Source organism: Pseudophryne corroboree, chromosome 8 (genome assembly GCF_028390025.1).
Source record: "Pseudophryne corroboree isolate aPseCor3 chromosome 8, aPseCor3.hap2, whole genome shotgun sequence".
NCBI classification, from domain to species: domain Eukaryota; kingdom Metazoa; phylum Chordata; class Amphibia; order Anura; family Myobatrachidae; genus Pseudophryne; species Pseudophryne corroboree.
Window position 1 is genome coordinate 177261778 of NC_086451.1, and position 24635 is coordinate 177286412.

Sequence of the window (24635 nt, forward strand, 5' to 3'; positions counted from 1 at the left end):
TGGATGGAAGAAACATCTTACAAAAACTCTCCAGATTATTGACTTTTTAAAGTTTTTCTAGGAAACGTTTTAGATGAATGCTTATTAGCCTTTGTCAGTATATACTTTTGCAAAGTGTCTCTGTGGCGCAATCAGTTAGTGTGAACGGCTATAAACCAAAAGGTTGGTGGTTCAATCCCACCCAGGGACGTAATTGACCTTGTGATCAGATTTTGGTGATCTTTAAGTAGACAAGTCAACATTTCAAACCCCCTCTTATGGTGTAGGGTACCTGGCCTTCTCTGATGTAATCAGAGTTAGATTTGATTCAGTGATTTTATAAAAACAGCTAGGAAGCACAATTTAGCAGTGGGTTGCAGAGAAAAAGAAATATGCTGGCAAAAAAATCCAATTGAGTGATTAAACAGCTCTTAATTTTCTGGCTTTATTTTTATGCTAACAAATTTGTTCTCTGAAAAGTGTCCACAAAGCCAAGTCTCTGATTAACACCTTTGTAGGGATGGTTTTTCACCTATTACTAAATTAAATTTGCTTCATTGGAAAGGCAGCAAGATGCATCCTCATTTCAATGTCTACTGAAATAATACGGGTTGACACCAGGAAACATTAACGCCACTGCATCCTTGCTGCTTTCTCATGTGGAAGTCTGTTTAATGTGAAAACAAGGTGATATCTAATTAGCACACAGGTAAGGAATTAAGAAAATCTTTATTTAAGGGTGAAGATGTTTCTCACAAAATCGTTGCCCCAATGCATCATTGAAATTCAAGCTGGAAAGATGATTTTAATATATCACTTGTACATTTTGTATTGCTCTTCTGGTGACAATGTAGTTTGTTTTTGTCAATTACCATTTTAATAATAGGGTAAAGAAAATTAAGTGGATTTTTGAAAGAAAACAATACTGTCAATATACTATTAAAACAAATTAAAATGGTAAAAGTTATTGTACTTTAAGTAAAAATAAAAGAGCAAAAATATCAATCCCAGTTTTGATTACTTAAATTAACAAAAAAAATGCATATAGCAAAGGATAGATTCAATCTGCCTACCTCTGGGTTATGGGCCTAGCATGCTTCCATTGCAGTACTCTGCTGCACATGTAAGTGCAAGAGATCCTGAAGCACTCACTCATCATAGGAAAGGACCAATGTGTTTCTTCGTTGGTTGATGGAAGAAACATCTTACAAAAACTCTCCAGATTATTGACTTTTTAAAGTTTTTCTAGGAAACGTTCTAGATGTATGCTTATTAGCCTTTGTCAGTACGTACTTTTTACAAAGTGTCTCTGTGGCGCAATCGGTTAGTGTGTTTGGTTACTAACCAAAAGGTTGGTGGTTCAATCCCACCCAGGGACGTAATTGACTTTGTTATCAGATTTTGGTGATCTTTAAGTAGACAAGTCAAAATTTCAAACCCCCTGTTATGGTGTAGGGTACCTGGCCTTCTCTGATGTAATCAGAGTTAGATTTGATTTAGTGATTTAATAAAAACAGCTAGGAAGCACAATTTAGCAGTGGGTTGCAGAGAAAAAGAAATATGCTGGCAAAAAAAATCCAATTGAGTGATTAAACAGCTCTTCATTTTCTGGCTTTATTTTTATGCTAACAAATTTGTTCTCTGAAAAGTGTCCACAAAGCCAAGTCTCTGATTAACACCTTTGTAGGGATGGTTTTTCACCTATTACTAAATTAAACTTGCTTCATTGGAAAGGCAGCAAGATGCATCTTCATTTCAATGTCTACTGAAATAATACAGGTTGACACCAGGAAACATTACCGCCACTGCATCCTTGCTGCTTTCTCATGTAGAAGTCTGTTTAATGTGAAAACAAGGTGATATCTAATTAGCACACAGGTAAGGAATTAAGAAAATCTTTATTTAAGGGTGAAGATGTTTCTCACAAAATCGTTGCCCCAATGCATCATTGAAATTCAAGCTGGAAAGATGATTTTAATATATCACTTGTACATTTTGTATTGCTCTTCTGGTGACAATGTAGTTTGTTTTTGTCAATTACCATTTTAATAATAGGGTAAAGAAAATTAAGTGGATTTTTGAAAAAAAACAATACTGTCAATATACTATTAAAACAAATTAAAATGGTAAAAGTTATTGTACTTTAAGTAAAAATAAAAGAGCCAAAATATCAATCCCAGTTTTGGATTACTTTAATTAACAAAAAAAAATGCATATAGCAGAGGATAGTTTCAATCTGCTTACCTCTGGGTTATGTGCCCAGCATGCTTCCATTGCTGTACTCTGCTGCACATGTAAGTGCAGTAGATCCTGAAGCACTCACTCATCATGGGAAAGTACCAATGTGTTTCTTCGTTGGTTGATGGAAGAAACATCTTACAAAAACTCTCCAGATTATTGACTTTTTAAAGTTTTTCTAGGAAACGTTTTAGATGAATGCTTATTAGCCTTTGTCAGTATGTACTTTTGCAAAGTGTCTCTGTGGCACAATCAGTTAGTGTGTATGGCTATTAACCGAAAGGTTGGTGGTTCAATCCCACCCAGGGACGTAATTGACCTTGTTGTCAGATTTTGGTGATCTTTAAGTAGACAAGTCAAAATTTCAAACCCCCTCTTATGGTGTAGGGTACCTGGCCTTCTCTGATGTAATCAGAGTTAGATTTGATTCAGTGATTTTATAAAAACAGCTAGGAAGCACAATTTAGCAGTGGGTTGCAGAGAAAAAGAAATATGCTGGCAAAAAAATCCAATTGAGTGATTAAACAGCTCTTCATTTTCTGGCTTTATTTTTATGCTAACAAATTTGTTCTCTGAAAAGTGTCCACAAAGCCAAGTCTCTGATTAACACCTTTGTAAGGATGGTTTTTCACCTATTACTAAATTAAACTTGCTTCATTGGAAAGGCAGCAAGATGCATCCTCATGTCAATGTCTACTGAAATAATACAGGTTGACACCAGGAAACATTATCGCCACTGCATCCTTGCTGCTTTCTCATGTGGAAGTCTGTCTAATGTGAAAACAAGGTGATATCTAATTAGCACACAGGTAAGGAATTAAGAAAATCTTTATTTAAGGGTGAAGATGTTTCTCACAAAATCGTTGCCCCAATGCATCATTGAAATTCAAGCTGGAAAGATGATTTTAATATATCACTTGTACATTTTGTATTGCTCTTCTGGTGACAATGTAGTTTGTTTTTGTCAATTACCATTTTAATAATAGGGTAAAGAAAATTAAGTGGATTTTTTAAAGAAAATAATACTTTCAATATACTATTAAAACAAATTAAAATGGTAAAAGTTATTGTACTTTAATGAAAAATAAAAGAGCAAAAATATCAATCCCAGTTTTGGATTACTTTAATTAACAAAAAAATATGCATATAGCAGAGGATAGTTTTAATCTGCCTACCTCTGGGTTATGGGCCCAGCATGCTTCCATTGCAGTACTTTGCTGCACATGTAAGTGCAAGAGATCCTGAAGCACTCACTCATCATGGGAAAGTACCAATGTGTTTCTTCGTTGGTGGATGGAAGAAACATCTTACAAAAACTCTCCAGATTATTGACTTTTTAAAGTTTTTCTAGGAAACGTTTTAGATGAATGCTTATTAGCCTTTGTCAGTATATTCTTTTGCAAAGTGTCTCTGTGGCGCAATCAGTTAGTGTGAACGGCTATAAACCAAAAGGTTGGTGGTTCAATCCCACCCAGGGACGTAATTGACCTTGTGATCAGATTTTGGTGATCTTTAAGTAGACAAGTCAACATTTCAATCCCCCTCTTATGGTGTAGGGTACCTGGCCTTCTCTGATGTAATCAGAGTTAGATTTGATTCAGTGATTTTATAAAAACAGCTAGGAAGCACAATTTAGCAGTGGGTTGCAGAGAAAAAGAAATATGCTGGCAAAAAAATCCAATTGAGTGATTAAACAGCTCTTCATTTTCTGGCTTTATTTTTATGCTAACAAATTTGTTCTCTGAAAAGTGTCCACAAAGCCAAGTCTCTGATTAACACCTTTGTAGGGATGGTTTTTCACCTATTACTAAATTAAACTTGCTTCATTGGAAAGGCAGCAAGATGCATCTTCATTTCAATGTCTACTGAAATAATACAGGTTGACACCAGGAAACATTACCGCCACTGCATCCTTGCTGCTTTCTCATGTAGAAGTCTGTTTAATGTGAAAACAAGGTGATATCTAATTAGCACACAGGTAAGGAATTAAGAAAATCTTTATTTAAGGGTGAAGATGTTTCTCACAAAATCGTTGCCCCAATGCATCATTGAAATTCAAGCTGGAAAGATGATTTTAATATATCACTTGTACATTTTGTATTGCTCTTCTGGTGACAATGTAGTTTGTGTTTGTCAATTACCATTTTAATAATAGGGTAAAGAAAATTAAGTGGATTTTTGAAAGAAAACAATACTGTCAATATACTATTAAAACAAATTAAAATGGTAAAAGTTATTGTACTTTAAGTAAAAATAAAAGAGCAAAAATATCAATCCCAGTTTTGATTACTTAAATTAACAAAAAAAATGCATATAGCAAAGGATAGTTTCAATCTGCCTACCTCTGGGTTATGGGCCCAGCATGCTTCCATTGCAGTACTCTGCTGCACATGTAAGTGCAAGAGATCCTGAAGCACTCACTCATCATAGGAAAGTACCAATGTGTTTCTTCGTTGGTGTATGGAAGAAACATCTTACAAAAACTCTCCAGATTATTGACTTTTTAAAGTTTTTCTAGGAAACGTTCTAGATGTATGCTTATTAGCCTTTGTCAGTACGTACTTTTTACAAAGTGTCTCTGTGGCGCAATCGGTTAGTGTGTCTGGTTGGTGGTTCAATCCCACCCAGGGACGTAATTGACCTTGTTATCAGATTTTGGTGATCTTTAAGTAGACAAGTCAAAATTTCAAACCCCCTGTTATGGTGTAGGGTACCTGGCCTTTTCTGATGTAATCAGAGTTAGATTTGATTCAGTGATTTAATAAAAACAGCTAGGAAGCACAATTTAGCAGTGGGTTGCAGAGAAAAAGAAATATGCTGGCAAAAAAAAATCCAATTGAGTGATTAAACAGCTCTTCATTTTCTGGCTTTATTTTTATGCTAACAAATTTGTTCTCTGAAAAGTGTCCACAAAGCCAAGTCTCTGATTAACACCTTTGTAGGGATGGTTTTTCACCTATTACTAAATTAAACTTGCTTCATTGGAAAGGCAGCAAGATGCATCTTCATTTCAATGTCTACTGAAATAATACAGGTTGACACCAGGAAACATTACCGCCACTGCATCCTTGCTGCTTTCTCATGTAGAAGTCTGTTTAATGTGAAAACAAGGTGATATCTAATTAGCACACAGGTAAGGAATTAAGAAAATCTTTATTTAAGGGTGAAGATGTTTCTCACAAAATCGTTGCCCCAATGCATCATTGAAATTCAAGCTGGAAAGATGATTTTAATATATCACTTGTACATTTTGTATTGCTCTTCTGGTGACAATGTAGTTTGTTTTTGTCAATTACCATTTTAATAATAGGGTAAAGAAAATTAAGTGGATTTTTGAAAGAAAACAATACTGTCAATATACTATTAAAACAAATTAAAATGGTAAAAGTTGTTGTACTTTAAGTAAAAATAAAAGAGCCAAAATATCAATCCCAGTTTTGGATTACTTTAATTAACAAAAAAAATGCATATAGCAGAGGATAGTTTCAATCTGCTTACCTCTGGGTTATGTGCCCAGCATGCTTCCATTGCTGTACTCTGCTGCACATGTAAGTGCAGTAGATCCTGAAGCACTCACTCATCATGGGAAAGTACCAATGTGTTTCTTCGTTGGTTGATGGAAGAAACATCTTACAAAAACTCTCCAGATTATTGACTTTTTAAAGTTTTTCTAGGAAACGTTCTAGATGTATGCTTATTAGCATTTGTCAGTACGTACTTTTTACAAAGTGTCTCTGTGGCGCAATCGGTTAGTGTGTCTGGTTACTAACCAAAAGGTTGGTGGTTCAATCCCACCCAGGGATGTAATTGACCTTGTTATCAGATTTTGGTGATCTTTAAGTAGACAAGTCAAAATTTCAAACCCTCTGTTATGGTGTAGGGTACCTGGCCTTCTCTGATGTAATCAGAGTTAGATTTGATTCAGTGATTTAATAAAAACAGCTAGGAAGCACAATTTAGCAGTGGGTTGCAGAGAAAAAGAAATATGCTGGCAAAAAAAATCCAATTGAGTGATTAAACAGCTCTTCATTTTCTGGCTTTATTTTTATGCTAACAAATTTGTTCTCTGAAAAGTGTCCACAAAGCCAAGTCTCTGATTAACACCTTTGTAGGGATGGTTTTTCACCTATTACTAAATTAAACTTGCTTCATTGGAAAGGCAGCAAGATGCATCTTCATTTCAATGTCTACTGAAATAATACGGGTTGACACCAGGAAACATTAACGCCACTGCATCCTTGCTGCTTTCTCATGTGGAAGTCTGTTTAATGTGAAAACAAGGTGATATCTAATTAGCACACAGGTAAGGAATTAAGAAAATCTTTATTTAAGGGTGAAGATGTTTCTCACAAAATCGTTGCCCCAATGCATCATTGAAATTCAAGCTGGAAAGATGATTTTAATATATCACTTGTACATTTTGTATTGCTCTTCTGGTGACAATGTAGTTTGTTTTTGTCAATTACCCTTTTAATAATAGGGTAAAGAAAATTAAGTGGATTTTTTAAAGAAAACTATACTGTCAATATACTATTAAAACAAATTAAAATGGTAAAAGTTATTGTACTTTAAGTAAAAATAAAAGAGCAAAAATATCAATCCCAGTTTTGATTACTTAAATTAACAAAAAAAAATGCATATAGCAAAGGATAGTTTCAATCTGCCTACCTCTGGGTTATGGGCCCAGCATGCTTCCATTGCAGTACTCTGCTGCACATGTAAGTGCAAGAGATCCTGAAGCACTCAGTCATCATGGGAAAGTACCAATGTGTTTCTTCGTTGGTTGATGGAAGAAACATCTTACAAAAACTCTCCAGATTATTGACTTTTTAAAGTTTTTCTAGGAAACGTTCTAGATGTATGCTTATTAGCCTTTGTCAGTATGTACTTTTTGCAAAGTGTCTCTGTGGCGCAATCGGTTAGTGTGTCCAGCTACTAACCAAAAGGTTGGTGGTTCAATCCCACCCAGGGATGTAATTGACCTTGTTATCAGATTTTGGTGATCTTTAAGTAGACAAGTCAAAATTTCAAACCCCCTGTTATGGTGTAGGGTACCTGGCCTTCTCTGATGTAATCAGAGTTAGATTTGATTCATTGATTTTATAAAAACAGCTAGGAAGCACAATTTAGCAGTGGGTTGCAGAGAAAAAGAAATATGCTGGCAAAAAAAAATCCAATTGAGTGATTAAACAGCTCTTCATTTTCTGACTTTATTTTTATGCTAACAAATTTGTTCTCTGAAAAGTGTCCACAAAGCCAAGTCTCTGATTAACACCTTTGTAGGGATGGTTTTTCACCTATTACTAAATTAAACTTGCTTCATTGGAAAGGCAGCAAGATGCATCCTCATTTCAATGTCTACTGAAATAATACAGGTTGACACCAGGAAACATTAACGCCACTGCATCCTTGCTGCTTTCTCATGTAGAAGTCTGTTTAATGTGAAAACAAGGTGATATCTAATTAGCACACAGGTAAGGAATTAAGAAAATCTTTATTTAAGGGTGAAGATGTTTCTCACAAAATCGTTGCCCCAATGCATCATTGAAATTCAAGCTGGAAAGATGATTTTAATATATCACTTGTACATTTTGTATTGCTCTTCTGGTGACAATGTAGTTTGTTTTTGTCAATTACCCTTTTAATAATAGGGTAAAGAAAATTAAGTGGATTTTTTAAAGAAAACTATACTGTCAATATACTATTAAAACAAATTAAAATGGTAAAAGTTATTGTACTTTAAGTAAAAATAAAAGAGAAAAAATATCAATCCCAGTTTTGATTACTTAAATTAACAAAAAAAATGCATATAGCAAAGGATAGTTTCAATCTGCCTACCTCTGGGTTATGGGCCCAGCATGCTTCCATTGCAGTACTCTGCTGCACATGTAAGTGCAAGAGATCCTGAAGCACTCAGTCATCATGGGAAAGTACCAATGTGTTTCTTCGTTGGTTGATGGAAGAAACATCTTACAAAAACTCTCCAGATTATTGACTTTTTAAAGTTTTTCTAGGAAACGTTCTAGATGTATGCTTATTAGCCTTTGTCAGTATGTAATTTTTGCAAAGTGTCTCTGTACCGCAATCGGTTAGTGTGTCCGGCTACTAACCAAAAAGTTGGTGGTTCAATCCCACCCAGGGACGTAATTGACCTTGTTATCAGATTTTGGTGATCTTTAAGTAGACAAGTCAAAATTTCAAACCCCCTGTTATGGTGTAGGGTACCTGGCCTTCTCTGATGTAATCAGAGTTAGATTTGATTCATTGATTTTATAAAAACAGCTAGGAAGCACAATTTAGCAGTGGGTTGCAGAGAAAAAGAAATATGCTGGCAAAAAAAAATCCAATTGAGTGATTAAACAGCTCTTCATTTTCTGGCTTTATTTTTATGCTAACAAATTTGTTCTCTGAAAAGTGTCCACAAAGCCAAGTCTCTGATTAACACCTTTGTAGGGATGGTTTTTCACCTATTACTAAATTAAACTTGCTTCATTGGAAAGGCAGCAAGATGCATCCTCATTTCAATGTCTACTGAAATAATACAGGTTGACACCAGGAAACATTAACGCCACTGCATCCTTGCTGCTTTCTCATGTAGAAGTCTGTTTAATGTGAAAACAAGGTGATATCTAATTAGCACACAGGTAAGGAATTAAGAAAATCTTTATTTAAGGGTGAAGATGTTTCTCACAAAATCGTTGCCCCAATGCATCATTGAAATTCAAGCTGGAAAGATGATTTTAATATATCACTTGTACATTTTGTATTGCTCTTCTGGTGACAATGTAGTTTGTTTTTGTCAATTACCCTTTTAATAATAGGGTAAAGAAAATTAAGTGGATTTTTTAAAGAAAACTATACTGTCAATATACTATTAAAACAAATTAAAATGGTAAAAGTTATTGTACTTTAAGTAAAAATAAAAGAGCAAAAATATCAATCCCAGTTTTGATTACTTAAATTAACAAAAAAAATGCATATAGCAAAGGATAGTTTCAATCTGCCTACCTCTGGGTTATGGGCCCAGCATGCTTCCATTGCAGTACTCTGCTGCACATGTAAGTGCAAGAGATCCTGAAGCACTCAGTCATCATGGGAAAGTACCAATGTGTTTCTTTGTTGGTTGATGGAAGAAACATCTTACAAAAACTCTCCAGATTATTGACTTTTTAAAGTTTTTCTAGGAAACGTTCTAGATGTATGCTTATTAGCCTTTGTCAGTATGTACTTTTTGCAAAGTGTCTCTGTGGCGCAATCAGTTAGTGTGTCCGGCTACTAACCAAAAGGTTGGTGGTTCAGTCCCAACCAGGGACGTTATTGACCTTGTTATCAGATTTTGGTGATCTTTAAGTAGACAAGTCAAAATTTCAAACCCCCTGTTATGGTGTAAGGTACCTGGCCTTCTCTGATGTAATCAGAGTTAGATTTGATTCATTGATTTTATAAAAACAGCTAGGAAGCACAATTTAGCAGTGGGTTGCAGAGAAAAAGAAATATGCTGGCAAAAAAAAATCCAATTGAGTGATTAAACAGCTCTTCATTTTCTGGCTTTATTTTTATGCTAACAAATTTGTTCTCTGAAAAGTGTCCACAAAGCCAAGTCTCTGATTAACACCTTTGTAGGGATGGTTTTTCACCTATTACTAAATTAAACTTGCTTCATTGGAAAGGCAGCAAGATGCATCCTCATTTCAATGTCTACTGAAATAATACAGGTTGACACCAGGAAACATTAACGCCACTGCATCCTTGCTGCTTTCTCATGTAGAAGTCTGTTTAATGTGAAAACAAGGTGATATCTAATTAGCACACAGGTAAGGAATTAAGAAAATCTTTATTTAAGGGTGAAGATGTTTCTCACAAAATCGTTGCCCCAATGCATCATTGAAATTCAAGCTGGAAAGATGATTTTAATATATCACTTGTACATTTTGTATTGCTCTTCTGGTGACAATGTAGTTTGTTTTTGTCAATTACCCTTTTAATAATAGGGTAAAGAAAATTAAGTGGATTTTTTAAAGAAAACTATACTGTCAATATACTATTAAAACAAATTAAAATGGTAAAAGTTATTGTACTTTAAGTAAAAATGAAAGAGCAAAAATATCAATCCCAGTTTTGATTACTTAAATTAACAAAAAAAATGCATATAGCAAAGGATAGTTTCAATATGCCTACCTCTGGGTTATGGGCCCAGCATGCTTCCATTGCAGTAGACTGCTGCACATGTAAGTGCAAGAGATCCTGAAGCACTCAGTCATCATGGGAAAGTACCAATGTGTTTCTTCGTTGGTTGATGGAAGAAACATCTTACAAAAACTCTCCAGATTATTGACTTTTTAAAGTTTTTCAGGAAACGTTCTAGATGTATGCTTATTAGCCTTTGTCAGTAAGTTCTTTTTGCAAAGGGTCTCTGTGGTGCAATCGGTTAGTGTGTCTGGCTACTAACCAAAAGGTTGGTGGTTCAATCCCACCCAGGGACGTAATTGACCTTGTTATCAGATTTTGGTGATCTTTAAGTAGACAAGTCAAAATTTCAAACCCGCTGTTATGGTGTAGGGTACCTGGCCTTCTCTGATGCAATCAGAGTTAGATTTGATTCATTGATTTTATAAAAACAGCTAGGAAGCACAATTTAGCAGTGGGTTGCAGAGAAAAAGAAATATGCTGGCAAAAAAAAATCCAATTGAGTGATTAAACAGCTCTTCATTTTCTGGCTTTATTTTTATGCTAACAAATTTGTTCTCTGAAAAGTGTCCACAAAGCCAAGTCTCTGATTAACACCTTTGTAGGGATGGTTTTTCACCTATTACTAAATTAAACTTGCTTCATTGGAAAGGCAGCAAGATGCATCCTCATTTCAATGTCTACTGAAATAATACAGGTTGACACCAGGAAACATTAACGCCACTGCATCCTTGCTGCTTTCTCATATAGAAGTCTGTTTAATGTAGCCCTGAATTTTCCAATGCCTATCTCTTTGCAAAAGAGAGATATTGGCAAGGAAAAGCTGTATTGAACCTTTGCATTTTTCTCCCAAACGAAGGACACTAGAATGAAAATTTTAAAGCCTCCTGTTAGTGCTTCATCTACACGTTATAGCCCTGAATTTTCCAATGCCTATCTCTTTGCAAAAGAGAGATATCGGCAAGGAAAAGCTGTATTGTACCTTTGCATTTTTCTCCCAAACGAAAGACACTAGAATGAAAATTTTAAAGCCTCCTGTTAGTGCTTCATCTACACGTTATAGCCCTGAATTTTCCAATGCCTATCACTTTGCAAAAGAGAGATATCGGCAAGGAAAAGCTGCATTGTACCTTTGCATTTTTCTCCCAAACGAAGGACACTAGAATGAAAATTTTAAAGCCTCCTGTTAGTGCTTCGTCTACACGTTATAGCCCTGAATTTTCCAATGCCTATCTCTTTGCAAAAGAGAGATATCGGCAAGGAAAAGCTGTATTGTACCTTTGCATTTTTCTCCCAAACGAAGGACACTAGAATTAAAATTTTAAAGCCTCCTGTTAGTGCTTCGTCTACACGTTATAGCCCTGAATTTTCCAATGCCTATCTCTTTGCAAAAGAGAGATATCGGCAAGGAAAAGCTGTATTGTACCTTTGCATGTTTCTCCCAAACGAAGGACACTAGAATGAAAATTTTAAAGCCTCCTGTTAGTGCTTCATCTACACGGTATAGCCCTGAATTTTCCAATGCCTATCTCTTTGCAAAAGAGAGATATTGGCAAGAAAAAGCTGTATTGAACCTTTGCATTTTTCTCCCAAACGAAGGACACTAGAATGAAAATTTTAAAGCCTCCTGTTAGTGCTTCATCTACACGTTATAGCCTTAGTTTTCCAATGCCTATCTCTTTGCAAAAGAGAGATATCGGCAAGGAAAAGCTGTATTGTACCTTTGCATTTTTCTCCCAAACGAAAGACACTAGAATGAAAATGTTAAAGCCTCCTGTTAGTGCTTCATTTACACGTTATAGCCCTGAATTTTCCAATGCCTATCTCTTTGCAAAAGAGAGATATCGGCAAGGAAAAGCTGCATTGTACCTTTGCATTTTTCTCCCAAACGAAGGACACTAGAATGAAAATTTTAAAGCCTCCTGTTAGTGCTTATAGCACGTTATAGCCCTGAATTTTCCAATGCCTATCTCTTTGCAAAAGAGAGATATCGGCAAGGAAAAGCTGTATTGAACCTTTGCATTTTTCTCCCAAACGAAGGACACTAGAATGAAAATTTTAAAGCCTCCTGTTAGTGCTTCATCTACACGTTATAGCCCTGAATTTTCCAATGCCTATCTCTTTGCAAAAGAGAGATATCGGCAAGGAAAAGCTGTATTGTACCTTTGCATTTTTCTCCCAAACGAAAGACACTAGAATGAACATTTTAAAGCCTCCTGTTAGTGCTTCATCTACACGTTATAGCCCTGAATTTTCCAATGCCTATCTCTTTGCAAAAGAGAGATATCGGCAAGGAAAAGCTGCATTGTACCTTTGCATTTTTCTCCCAAACGAAGGACACTAGAATGAAAATTTTAAAGCCTCCTGTTAGTGCTTCGTCTACACGTTATAGCCCTGAATTTTCCAATGCCTATCTCTTTGCAAAAGAGAAATATCGGCAAGGAAAAGCTGTATTGAACCTTTGCATTTTTCTCCCAAACAAAGGACACTAGAATGAAAATTTTAAAGCCTCCTGTTAGTGCTTCATCTACACGTTATATCCCTGAATTTTCCAATGCCTATCTCTTTGCAAAAGAGAGATATCGGCAAGGAAAAGCTGTATTGTACCTTTGCATTTTTCTCCCAAACGAAAGACACTAGAATGAAAATTTTAAAGCCTCCTGTTAGTGCTTCATCTACACGTTATAGCCCTGAAATTTCCAATGCCCATCTCTTTGCAAAAGAGAGATATCGGCAAGGAAAAGCTGCATTGTACCTTTGCATTTTTCTCCCAAACGAAGGACACTAGAATGAAAATTTTAAAGCCTCCTGTTAGTGCTTCATCTACACGTTATATCCCTGAATTTTCCAATGCCTATCTCTTTGCAAAAGAGAGATATCGGCAAGGAAAAGCTGTATTGTACCTTTGCATTTTTCTCCCAAACGAAAGACACTAGAATGAAAATTTTAAAGCCTCCTGTTAGTGCTTCGTCTACACGTTATAGCCCTGAATTTTCCAATGCCTATCTCTTTGCAAAAGAGAGATATCGGCAAGGAAAAGCTGCATTGTACCTTTGCATTTTTCTCCCAAACGAAGGACACTAGAATGAAAATTTTAAAGCCTCCTGTTAGTGCTTCGTCTACACGTTATAGCCCCAAATTTTCCAATGCCTATCTCTTTGCAAAAGAGAGATATCGGCAAGGAAAAGCTGCATTGTACCTTTGCATTTTTCTCCCAAACGAAGGACACTAGAATGAAAATTTTAAAGCCTCCTGTTAGTGCTTCATCTACACGTTATAGCCCTGAATTTTCCAATGCCTATCTCTTTGCAAAAGAAAGATATCGGCAAGGAAAAGCTGTATTGTACCTTTGCATTTTTCTCCCAAACGAAAGACACTAGAATGAAAATTTTAAAGCCTTCTGTTAGTGCTTCATTTACACGTTATAGCCCTGAATTTTCCAATGCCTATCTCTTTGCAAAAGAGAGATATCGGCAAGGAAAAGCTGCATTGTACCTTTGCATTTTTCTCCCAAACGAAGGACACTATAATGAAAATTTTAAAGCCTCCTGTTAGTGCTTCATCTACACGTTATAGCCCTGAATTTTCCAATGCCTATCTCTTTGCAAAAGAGAGATATCGGCAAGGAAAAGCTGCATTGTACCTTTGCATTTTTCTCCCAAACGAAGGACACTAGAATGAAAATTTTAAAGCCTTCTGTTAGTGCTTCATTTACACGTTATAGCCCTGAATTTTCCAATGCCTATCTCTTTGCAAAAGAGAGATATCGGCAAGGAAAAGCTGCATTGTACCTTTGCATTTTTCTCCCAAACGAAGGACACTAGAATGAAAATTTTATAGCCTCCTGTTAGTGCTTCATCTACACGTTATAGCCCTGAATTTTCCAATGCCTATCTCTTTGCAAAAGAAAGATATCGGCAAGGAAAAGCTGTATTGTACCTTTGCATTTTTCTCCCAAACGAAAGACACTAGAATGAAAATTTTAAAGCCTTCTGTTAGTGCTTCATTTACACGTTATAGCCCTGAATTTTCCAATGCCTATCTCTATGCAAAAGAGAGATATCGGCAAGGAAAAGCTGTATTGTACCTTTGCATTTTTCTCCCAAACGAAAGACACTAGAATGAAAATTTTAAAGCCTCCTGTTAGTGCTTCATCTACACGTTATAGCCCTGAATTTTCCAATGCCTATCTCTTTGCAAAAGAGAGATATCGGCAAGGAAAAGCTGCATTGTACCTTTGCATTTTTCTCCCAAACGAAGGACACTAGAATGAAAATTTTAAAGCCTCCTGTTAGTGCTTCATCTACACGTTATAGCCCTGAATTTTCCAATGCCTATCTCTTTGCAAAAGAGAGATATCGGCAAGGAAAAGCTGCATTGTACCTTTGCATTTTTCTCCCAAACGAAGGACACTAGAATGAAAATTTTAAAGCCTCCTGTTAGTGCTTCATCTACACGTTATAGCCCTGAATTTTCCAATGCCTATCTCTTTGCAAAAGAGAGATATCGGCAAGGAAAAGCTGTATTGTACCTTTGCATTTTTCTCCCAAACGAAAGACACTAGAATGAAAATTTTAAAGCCTTCTGTTAGTGCTTCATTTACACGTTATAGCCCTGAATTTTCCAATGCCTATCTCTTTGCAAAAGAGAGATATCGGCAAGGAAAAGCTGCATTGTACCTTTGCATTTTTCTCCCAAACGAAGGACACTAGAATGAAAATTTTAAAGCCTCCTGTTAGTGCTTCGTCTACACGTTATAGCCCTGAATTTTCCAATGCCTATCTCTTTGCAAAAGAGAGATATCGGCAAGGAAAAGCTGTATTGTACCTTTGCATTTTTCTCCCAAACGAAAGACACTAGAATGAAAATTTTAAAGCCTCCTGTTAGTGCTTCATCTACACGTTATAGCCCTGAATTTTCCAATGCCTATCTCTTTGCAAAAGAGAGATATCGGCAAGGAAAAGTTGCATTGTACCTTTGCATTTTTCTCCCAAACGAAAGACACTAGAATGAAAATTTTAAAGCCTTCTGTTAGTGCTTCATTTACACGTTATAGCCCTGAATTTTCCAATGCCTATCTCTTTGCAAAAGAGAGATATCGGCAAGGAAAAGCTGCATTGTACCTTTGCATTTTTCTCCCAAACGAAAGACACTAGAATGAAAATTTTAAAGCCTTCTGTTAGTGCTTCATTTACACGTTATAGCCCTGAATTTTCCAATGCCTATCTCTTTGCAAAAGAGAGATATCGGCAAGGAAAAGCTGTATTGTACCTTTGCATTTTTCTCCCAAACGAAAGACACTAGAATGAAAATTTTAAAGCCTTCTGTTAGTGCTTCATTTACACGTTATAGCCCTGAATTTTCCAATGCCTATCTCTTTGCAAAAGAGAGATATCGGCAAGGAAAAGCTGCATTGTACCTTTGCATTTTTCTCCCAAACGAAGGACACTAGAATGAAAATTTTAAAGCCTCCTGTTAGTGCTTCGTCTACACGTTATAGCCCTGAATTTTCCAATGCCTATCTCTTTGCAAAAGAGAGATATCGGCAAGGAAAAGCTGTATTGTACCTTTGCATTTTTCTCCCAAACGAAAGACACTAGAATGAAAATTTTAAAGCCTCCTGTTAGTGCTTCATCTACACGTTATAGCCCTGAATTTTCCAATGCCTATCTCTTTGCAAAAGAGAGATATCGGCAAGGAAAAGTTGCATTGTACCTTTGCATTTTTCTCCCAAACGAAAGACACTAGAATGAAAATTTTAAAGCCTTCTGTTAGTGCTTCATTTACACGTTATAGCCCTGAATTTTCCAATGCCTATCTCTTTGCAAAAGAGAGATATCGGCAAGGAAAAGCTGCATTGTACCTTTGCATTTTTCTCCCAAACGAAAGACACTAGAATGAAAATTTTAAAGCCTTCTGTTAGTGCTTCATTTACACGTTATAGCCCTGAATTTTCCAATGCCTATCTCTTTGCAAAAGAGAGATATCGGCAAGGAAAAGCTGCATTGTACCTTTGCATTTTTCTCCCAAACGAAAGACACTAGAATGAAAATTTTAAAGCCTTCTGTTAGTGCTTCATTTACACGTTATAGCCCTGAATTTTCCAATGCCTATCTCTTTGCAAAAGAGAGATATCGGCAAGGAAAAGCTGTATTGTACCTTTGCATTTTTCTCCCAAACGAAAGACACTAGAATGAAAATTTTAAAGCCTTCTGTTAGTGCTTCATTTACACGTTATAGCCCTGAATTTTCCAATGCCTATCTCTTTGCAAAAGAGAGATATCGGCAAGGAAAAGCTGCATTGTACCTTTGCATTTTTCTCCCAAACGAAGGACACTAGAATGAAAATTTTAAAGCCTCCTGTTAGTGCTTCGTCTACACGTTATAGCCCTGAATTTTCCAATGCCTATCTCTTTGCAAAAGAGAGATATCGGCAAGGAAAAGCTGTATTGTACCTTTGCATTTTTCTCCCAAACGAAAGACACTAGAATGAAAATTTTAAAGCCTCCTGTTAGTGCTTCATCTACACGTTATAGCCCTGAATTTTCCAATGCCTATCTCTTTGCAAAAGAGAGATATCGGCAAGGAAAAGTTGCATTGTACCTTTGCATTTTTCTCCCAAACGAAAGACACTAGAATGAAAATTTTAAAGCCTTCTGTTAGTGCTTCATTTACACGTTATAGCCCTGAATTTTCCAATGCCTATCTCTTTGCAAAAGAGAGATATCGGCAAGGAAAAGCTGTATTGAACCTTTGCATTTTTCTCCCAAACGAAGGACACTAGAATGAAAATGTTAAAGCCTCCTGTTAGTGCTCCATCTACACGTTATAGCCCTGAATTTTCCAATGCCTATCTCTTTGCAAAAGAGAGATATCGGCAAGGAAAAGCTGTATTGTACCTTTGCATTTTTCTCCCAAACGAAGGACACTAGAATGACAATTTTAAAGCCTCCTGTTAGTGCTTCGTCTACACGTTATAGCTCTGAATTTTCCAATGCCTATCTCTTTGCAAAAGAGAGATATCGGCAAGGAAAAGCTGTATTGTACCTTTGCATTTTTCTCCCAAACGAAAGACACTAGAATGAAAATTTTAAAGCCTCCTGTTAGTGCTTCATCTACACGTTATAGCCCTGAATTTTCCAATGCCTATCTCTTTGCAAAAGAGAGATATCGGCAAGGAAAAGCTGCATTGTACCTTTGCATTTTTCTCTCAAACGAAGGACACTAGAATGAAAATTTTAAAGCCTTCTGTTAGTGCTTCATCTACACGTTATAGCCCTGAATTTTCCAATGCCTATCTCTTTGCAAAAGAGAGATATCGGCAAGGAAAAGCTGCATTGTACCTTTGCATTTTTCTCCCAAACGAAAGACACTAGAATGAAAATTTTAAAGCCTTCTGTTAGTGCTTCATTTACACGTTATAGCCCTGAATTTTCCAATGCCTATCTCTTTGCAAAAGAGAGATATCGGCAAGGAAAAGCTGCATTGTACCTTTGCATTTTTCTCCCAAACGAAGGACACTAGAATGAAAATTTTAAAGCCTCCTGTTAGTGCTTCGTCTACACGTTATAGCCCTGAATTTTCCAATGCCTATCTCTTTGCAAAAGAGAGATATCGGCAAGGAAAAGCTGTATTGAACCTTTGCATTTTTCTCCCAAACGAAGGACACTAGAATGAAAATGTTAAAGCCTCCTGTTAGTGCTCCATCTACACGTTATAGCCCTGAATTTTCCAATGCCTATCTCTTTGCAAAAGAGAGATATCGGCAAGGAAAAGCTGTATTGTACCTTTGCATTTTTCTCCCAAACGAAAGACACTAGAATGAAAATTTTAAAGCCTCCTGTTAGTGCTTCATCTACACGTTATAGCCCTGAATTTTCCAATGCCTATCTCTTTGCAAAAGAGAGATATCGGCAAGGAAAAGCTGCATTGTACCTTTGCATTTTTCTCTCAAACGAAGGACACTAGAATGAAAATTTTAAAGCCTTCTGTTAGTGCTTCATCTACACGTTATAGCCCTGAATTTTCCAATGCCTATCTCTTTGCAAAAGAGAGATATCGGCAAGGAAAAGCTGCATTGTACCTTTGCATTTTTCTCCCAAACGAAGGACACTAGAATGAAAATTTTAAAGCCTCCTGTTAGTGCTTCGTCTACACGTTATAGCCCTGAATTTTCCAATGCCTATCTCTTTGCAAAAGAAAGATATCGGCAAGGAAAAGCTGTATTGAACCTTTGCATTTTTCTCCCAAACGAAGGACACTAGAATGAAAATTTTAAAGCCTCCTGTTAGTGCTTCATCTACACGTTATAGCCCTGAATTTTCCAATGCCTATCTCTTTGCAAAAGAGAGATATCGGTAAGGAAAAGCTGTATTGTACCTTTGCATTTTTCTCCCAAACGAAAGACACTAGAATAACATTTTTAAAGCCTCCTGTTAGTGCTTCATCTACACGTTATAGCCCTGAATTTTCCAATGCCTATCTCTTTGCAAAAGAGAGATATCGGCAAGGAAAAGCTGTATTGTACCTTTGCATTTTTCTCCCAAACGAAGGACACTAGAATGAAAATTTTACAGCCTCCTGTTAGTGCTTCATCTACACGTTATAGCCCTGAATTTTCCAATGCCTATCTCTTTGCAAAAGAGAGATATCGGCAAGGAAAAGCTGTATTGTACCTTTGCATTTTTCTCCCAAACGAAGGACACTAGAATGAAAATTTTAAAGCCTCCTGTTAGTGCTTCATCTACACGGTATAGCCCTGAATTTTCCAATGCCTATCTCTTTGCAAAAGAGAGATATTGGCAAGGAAAAGCTGTATTGAACCTTTGCATTTTTCTCCCAAACGAAGGACACTAGAATGAAAATTTTAAAGCCTCCTGGTAGTGCTTCATCTACACGTTATAGCCCTGAATTTTCCAATGCCTATCTCTTTGCAAAAGAGAGATATCGGCAAGGAAAAGCTGTATTGTACCTTTGCATTTTTCTCCCAAACGAAGGACACTAGAATGAAAATTTTAAAGCCTCCTGTTAGTGCTTCATCGACACGTTATAGCCCTGAATTTTCCAATGCCTATCTCTTTGCAAAAGAGAGATATCGGCAAGGAAAAGCTGTATTGTACCTTTGCATTTTTCTCCCAAATGAAGGACACTAGAATGAAAATTTTAAAGCCTCCTGTTAGTGCTTCATCTACACGTTATAGCCCTGAATTTTCCAATGCCTATCTCTTTGCAAAAGAGAGATATCGGCAAGGAAAAGCTGTATTGTACCTTTGCATTTTTCTCCCAAACGAAGGACACTAGAATGAAAATTTTAAAGCCTCCTGTTAGTGCTTCATCTACACGTTATAGCCCTGAATTTTCCAATGCCTATCTCTTTGCAAAAGAGAGATATCGGCAAGGAAAAGCTGCATTGTACCTTTGCATTTTTCTCCCAAACGAAGGACACTAGAATGAAAATTTTAAAGCCTCCTGTTAGTGCTTCATCTACACGTTATAGCCCTGAATTTTCCAATGCCTATCTCTTTGCAAAAGAGAGATATCGGCAAGGAAAAGCTGTATTGTACCTTTGCATTTTTCTCCCAAACGAAGGACACTAGAATGAAAATTTTAAAGCCTCCTATTAGTGCTTCATCTACACGTTATAGCCCTGAATTTTCCAATGCCTATCTCTTTGCAAAAGAGAGATATCGGCACGGAAAAGCTGCATTGTACCTTTGCATTTTTCTCCCAAACGAAGGACACTAGAATGAAAATTTTAAAGCCTCCTGTTAGTGCTTCATCTACACGTTATAGCCCTGAATTTTCCAATGCCTATCTCTTTGCAAAAGAGAGATATCGGCAAGGAAAAGCTGTATTGTACCTTTGCATTTTTCTCCCAAACGAAGGACACTAGAATGAAAATTTTAAAGCCTCCTGTTAGTGCTTCATCTACACGGTATAGCCCTGAATTTTCCAATGCCTATCTCTTTGCAAAAGAGAGATATCGGCAAGGAAAAGCTGTTTTGTACCTTTGCATTTTTCTCCCAAACGAAAGACACTAGAATGAAAATTTTAAAGCCTCCTGTTAGTGCTTCATCTACACGTTATAGCCCTGAATTTTCCAATGCCTATCTCTTTGCAAAAGAGAGATATCGGCAAGGAAAAGCTGTATTGTACCTTTGCATTTTTCTCCCAAACGAAGGACACTAGAATGAAAATTTTAATGCCTCCTGTTAGTGCTTCGTCTACACGTTATAGCCCTGAATTTTCCAATGCCTATCTCTTTGCAAAAGAGAGATATCGGCAAGGAAAAGCTGTATTGTACCTTTGCATTTTTCTCCCAAACGAAGGACACTAGAATGAAAATTTTAAAGCCTCCTGTTAGTGCTTCATCTACACGGTATAGCCCTGAATTTTCCAAAGCCTATCTCTTTGCAAAAGAGAGATATTGGCAAGGAAAAGCTGTATTGAACCTTTGCATTTTTCTCCCAAACGAAGGACACTAGAATGAAAATTTTAAAGCCTCCTGGTAGTGCTTCATCTACACGTTATAGCCCTGAATTTTCCAATGCCTATCTCTTTGCAAAAGAGAGATATCGGCAAGGAAAAGCTGTATTGTACCTTTGCATTTTTCTCCCAAACGAAGGACACTAGAATGAAAATTTTAAATCCTCCTGTTAGTGTTAGTGCTTCATCTACACGTTATAGCCCTGAATTTTCCAATGCCTATCTCTTTGCAAAAGAGAGATATCGGCAAGAAAAAGCTGCATTGTACCTTTGCATTTTTCTCCCAAACGAAGGACACTAGAATGAAAATTTTAAAGCCTCCTGTTAGTGCTTCGTCTACACGTTATAGCCCTGAATTTTCCAATGCCTATCTCTTTGCAAAAGAGAGATATCGGCAAGGAAAAGCTGTATTGTACCTTTGCATTTTTCTCCCAAACGAAGGACACTAGAATGAAAATTTTAAAGCCTCCTGTTAGTGCTTCATCTACACGTTATAGCCCTGAATTTTCCAATGCCTATCTCTTTGCAAAAGAGAGATATCGGCAAGGAAAAGCTGCATTGTACCTTTGCATTTTTTTCCCAAACGAAGGACACTAGAATGAAAATTTTAAAGCCTCCTGTTAGTGCTTCATCTACACGTTATAGCCCTGAATTTTCCAATGCCTATCTCTTTGCAAAAGAGAGATATCGGCAAGGAAAAGCTGCATTGTACCTTTGCATTTTTCTCCCAAACGAAGGACACTAGAATGAAAATTTTAAAGTGCTTCGTCTACACGTTATAGCCCTGAATTTTCCAATGCCTATCTCTTTGCAAAAGAGAGATATCGGCAAGGAAAAGCTGCATTGTACCTTTGCATTTTTCTCCCAAACGAAGGACACTAGAATGAAAATTTTAAAGCCTCCTGTTAGTGCTTCGTCTACACGTTATAGCCCTGAATTTTCCAATGCCTATCTCTTTGCAAAAGAGAGATATCGGCAAGGAAAAGCTGTATTGTACCTTTGCATTTTTCTCCCAAACGAAGGACACTAGAATGAAAATTTTAAAGCCTCCTGTTAGTGCTTCATCTACACGGTATAGCCCTGCATTTTCCAATGCCTAGCTCTTTGCAAAAGAGAGATATTGGCAAGGAAAAGCTGTATTGAACCTTTGCATTTTTCTCCCAAACGAAGGACACTAGAATGAAAATTTTAAAGCCTCCTGTTAGTGCTTCATCTACACGTTATAGCCCTGAATTTTCCAATGCCTATCTCTTTGCAAAAGAGAGATATCGGCAAGGAAAAGCTGTATTGTACCTTTGCATTTTTCTCCCAAACGAAAGACACTAGAATGAAAATTTTAAAGCCTCCTGTTAGTGCTTCATCTACACGTTATAGCCCTGAATTTTCCAATGCCTATCTCTTTGCAAAAGAGAGATATCGGCAAGGAAAAGCTGCATTGTACCTTTGCATTTTTCTCCCAAACGAAGGACACTAGAATGAAAATTTTAAAGCCTCCTGTTAGTGCTTCGTCTACACGTTATAGCCCTGAATTTTCCAATGCCTATCTCTTTGCAAAAGAGAGATATCGGCAAGGAAAAGCTGTATTGAACCTTTGCATTTTTCTCCCAAACGAAGGACACTAGAATGAAAATGTTAAAGCCTCCTGTTAGTGCTCCATCTACACGTTATAGCCCTGAATTTTCCAATGCCTATCTCTTTGCAAAAGAGAGATATCGGCAAGGAAAAGCTGTATTGTACCTTTGCATTTTTCTCCCAAACGAAGGACACTAGAATGACAATTTTAAAGCCTCCTGTTAGTGCTTCGTCTACACGTTATAGCCCTGAATTTTCCAATGCCTATCTCTTTGCAAAAGAGAGATATCGGCAAGGAAAAGCTGTATTGTACCTTTGCATTTTTCTCCCAAACGAAAGACACTAGAATGAAAATTTTAAAGCCTCCTGTTAGTGCTTCATCTACACGTTATAGCCCTGAATTTTCCAATGCCTATCTCTTTGCAAAAGAGAGATATCGGCAAGGAAAAGCTGCATTGTACCTTTGCATTTTTCTCCCAAACGAAGGACACTAGAATGAAAATTTTAAAGTGCTTCGTCTACACGTTATAGCCCTGAATTTTCCAATGCCTATCTCTTTGCAAAAGAGATATCGGCAAGGAAAAGCTGCATTGTACCTTTGCATTTTTCTCCCAAACGAAGGACACTAGAATGAAAATTTTAAAGCCTCCTGTTAGTGCTTCGTCTACACGTTATAGCCCTGAATTTTCCAATGCCTATCTCTTTGCAAAAGAGAGATATCGGCAAGGAAAAGCTGTATTGTACCTTTGCATTTTTCTCCCAAACGAAGGACACTAGAATGAAAATTTTAAAGCCTCCTGTTAGTGCTTCATCTACACGGTATAGCCCTGCATTTTCCAATGCCTAGCTCTTTGCAAAAGAGAGATATTGGCAAGGAAAAGCTGTATTGAACCTTTGCATTTTTCTCCCAAACGAAGGACACTAGAATGAAAATTTTAAAGCCTCCTGTTAGTGCTTCATCTACACGTTATAGCCCTGAATTTTCCAATGCCTATCTCTTTGCAAAAGAGAGATATCGGCAAGGAAAAGCTGTATTGTACCTTTGCATTTTTCTCCCAAACGAAAGACACTAGAATGAAAATTTTAAAGCCTCCTGTTAGTGCTTCATCTACACGTTATAGCCCAGAATTTTCCAATGCCTATCTCTTTGCAAAAGAGAGATATCGGCAAGGAAAAGCTGTATTGTACCTTTGCATTTTTCTCCCAAACGAAGGACACTAGAATGAAAATTTTAAAGCCTCCTATTAGTGCTTCATCTACACGTTATAGCCCTGAATTTTCCAATGCCTATCTCTTTGCAAAAGAGAGATATCGGCAAGGAAAAGCTGCATTGTACCTTTGCATTTTTCTCCCAAACGAAGGACACTAGAATGAAAATTTTAAAGCCTCCTGTTAGTGCTTCATCTACACGTTATAGCCCTGAATTTTCCAATGCCTATCTCTTTGCAAAAGAGAGATATCGGCAAGGAAAAGCTGCATTGTACCTTTGCATTTTTTTCCCAAACGAAGGACACTAGAATGAAAATTTTAAAGCCTCCTGTTAGTGCTTCATCTACACGTTATAGCCCTGAATTTTCCAATGCCTATCTCTTTGCAAAAGAGAGATATCGTCAAGGGAAAGCTGCATTGTACCTTTGCATTTTTCTCCCAAACGAAAGACACTAGAATGAAAATTTTAAAGCCTCCTGTTAGTGCTTCATCTACACGTTATAGCCCTGAATTTTCCAATGCCTATCTCTTTGCAAAAGAGAGATATCGGCAAGGAAAAGCTGTATTGTACCTTTGCATTTTTCTCCCAAACGAAAGACACTAGAATGAAAATTTTAAAGCCTCCTGTTAGTGCTTCATCTACACGTTATAGCCCTGAATTTTCCAATGCCTATCTCTTTGCAAAAGAGAGATATCGGCAAGGAAAAGCTGTATTGTACCTTTGCATTTTTCTCCCAAACGAAGGACACTAGAATGAACATTTTAAAGCCTCCTGTTAGTGCTTCATCTACACGTTATAGCCCTGAATTTTCCAATGCCTATCTCTTTGCAAAAGAGAGATATCGGCAAGGAAAAGCTGTATTGTACCTTTGCATTTTTCTCCCAAATGAAGGACACTAGAATGAAAATTTTAAAGCCTCCTGTTAGTGCTTCATCTACACGTTATAGCCCTGAATTTTCCAATG

General features: G+C 36.8%; 3 non-coding genes across 3 annotated transcripts; all 3 read left to right on the plus strand.

The window, feature by feature from the left end:
• Window positions 1–1284: 1284 nt before the first annotated feature.
• Window positions 1285–1358, plus strand: TRNAS-ACU (transfer RNA serine (anticodon ACU)). Its single transcript has one exon. It is a non-coding gene; the product is annotated as a tRNA-Ser (tRNA).
• Window positions 1359–5947: 4589 nt separating this feature from the next.
• TRNAS-ACU (transfer RNA serine (anticodon ACU)) lies at window positions 5948–6021 on the plus strand. Its single transcript has one exon. It is a non-coding gene; the product is annotated as a tRNA-Ser (tRNA).
• Window positions 6022–10626: 4605 nt separating this feature from the next.
• On the plus strand, window positions 10627–10700 carry TRNAS-ACU (transfer RNA serine (anticodon ACU)). The gene has a single exon. It is a non-coding gene; the product is annotated as a tRNA-Ser (tRNA).
• The last annotated feature ends 13935 nt before the right edge of the window (window positions 10701–24635 follow it).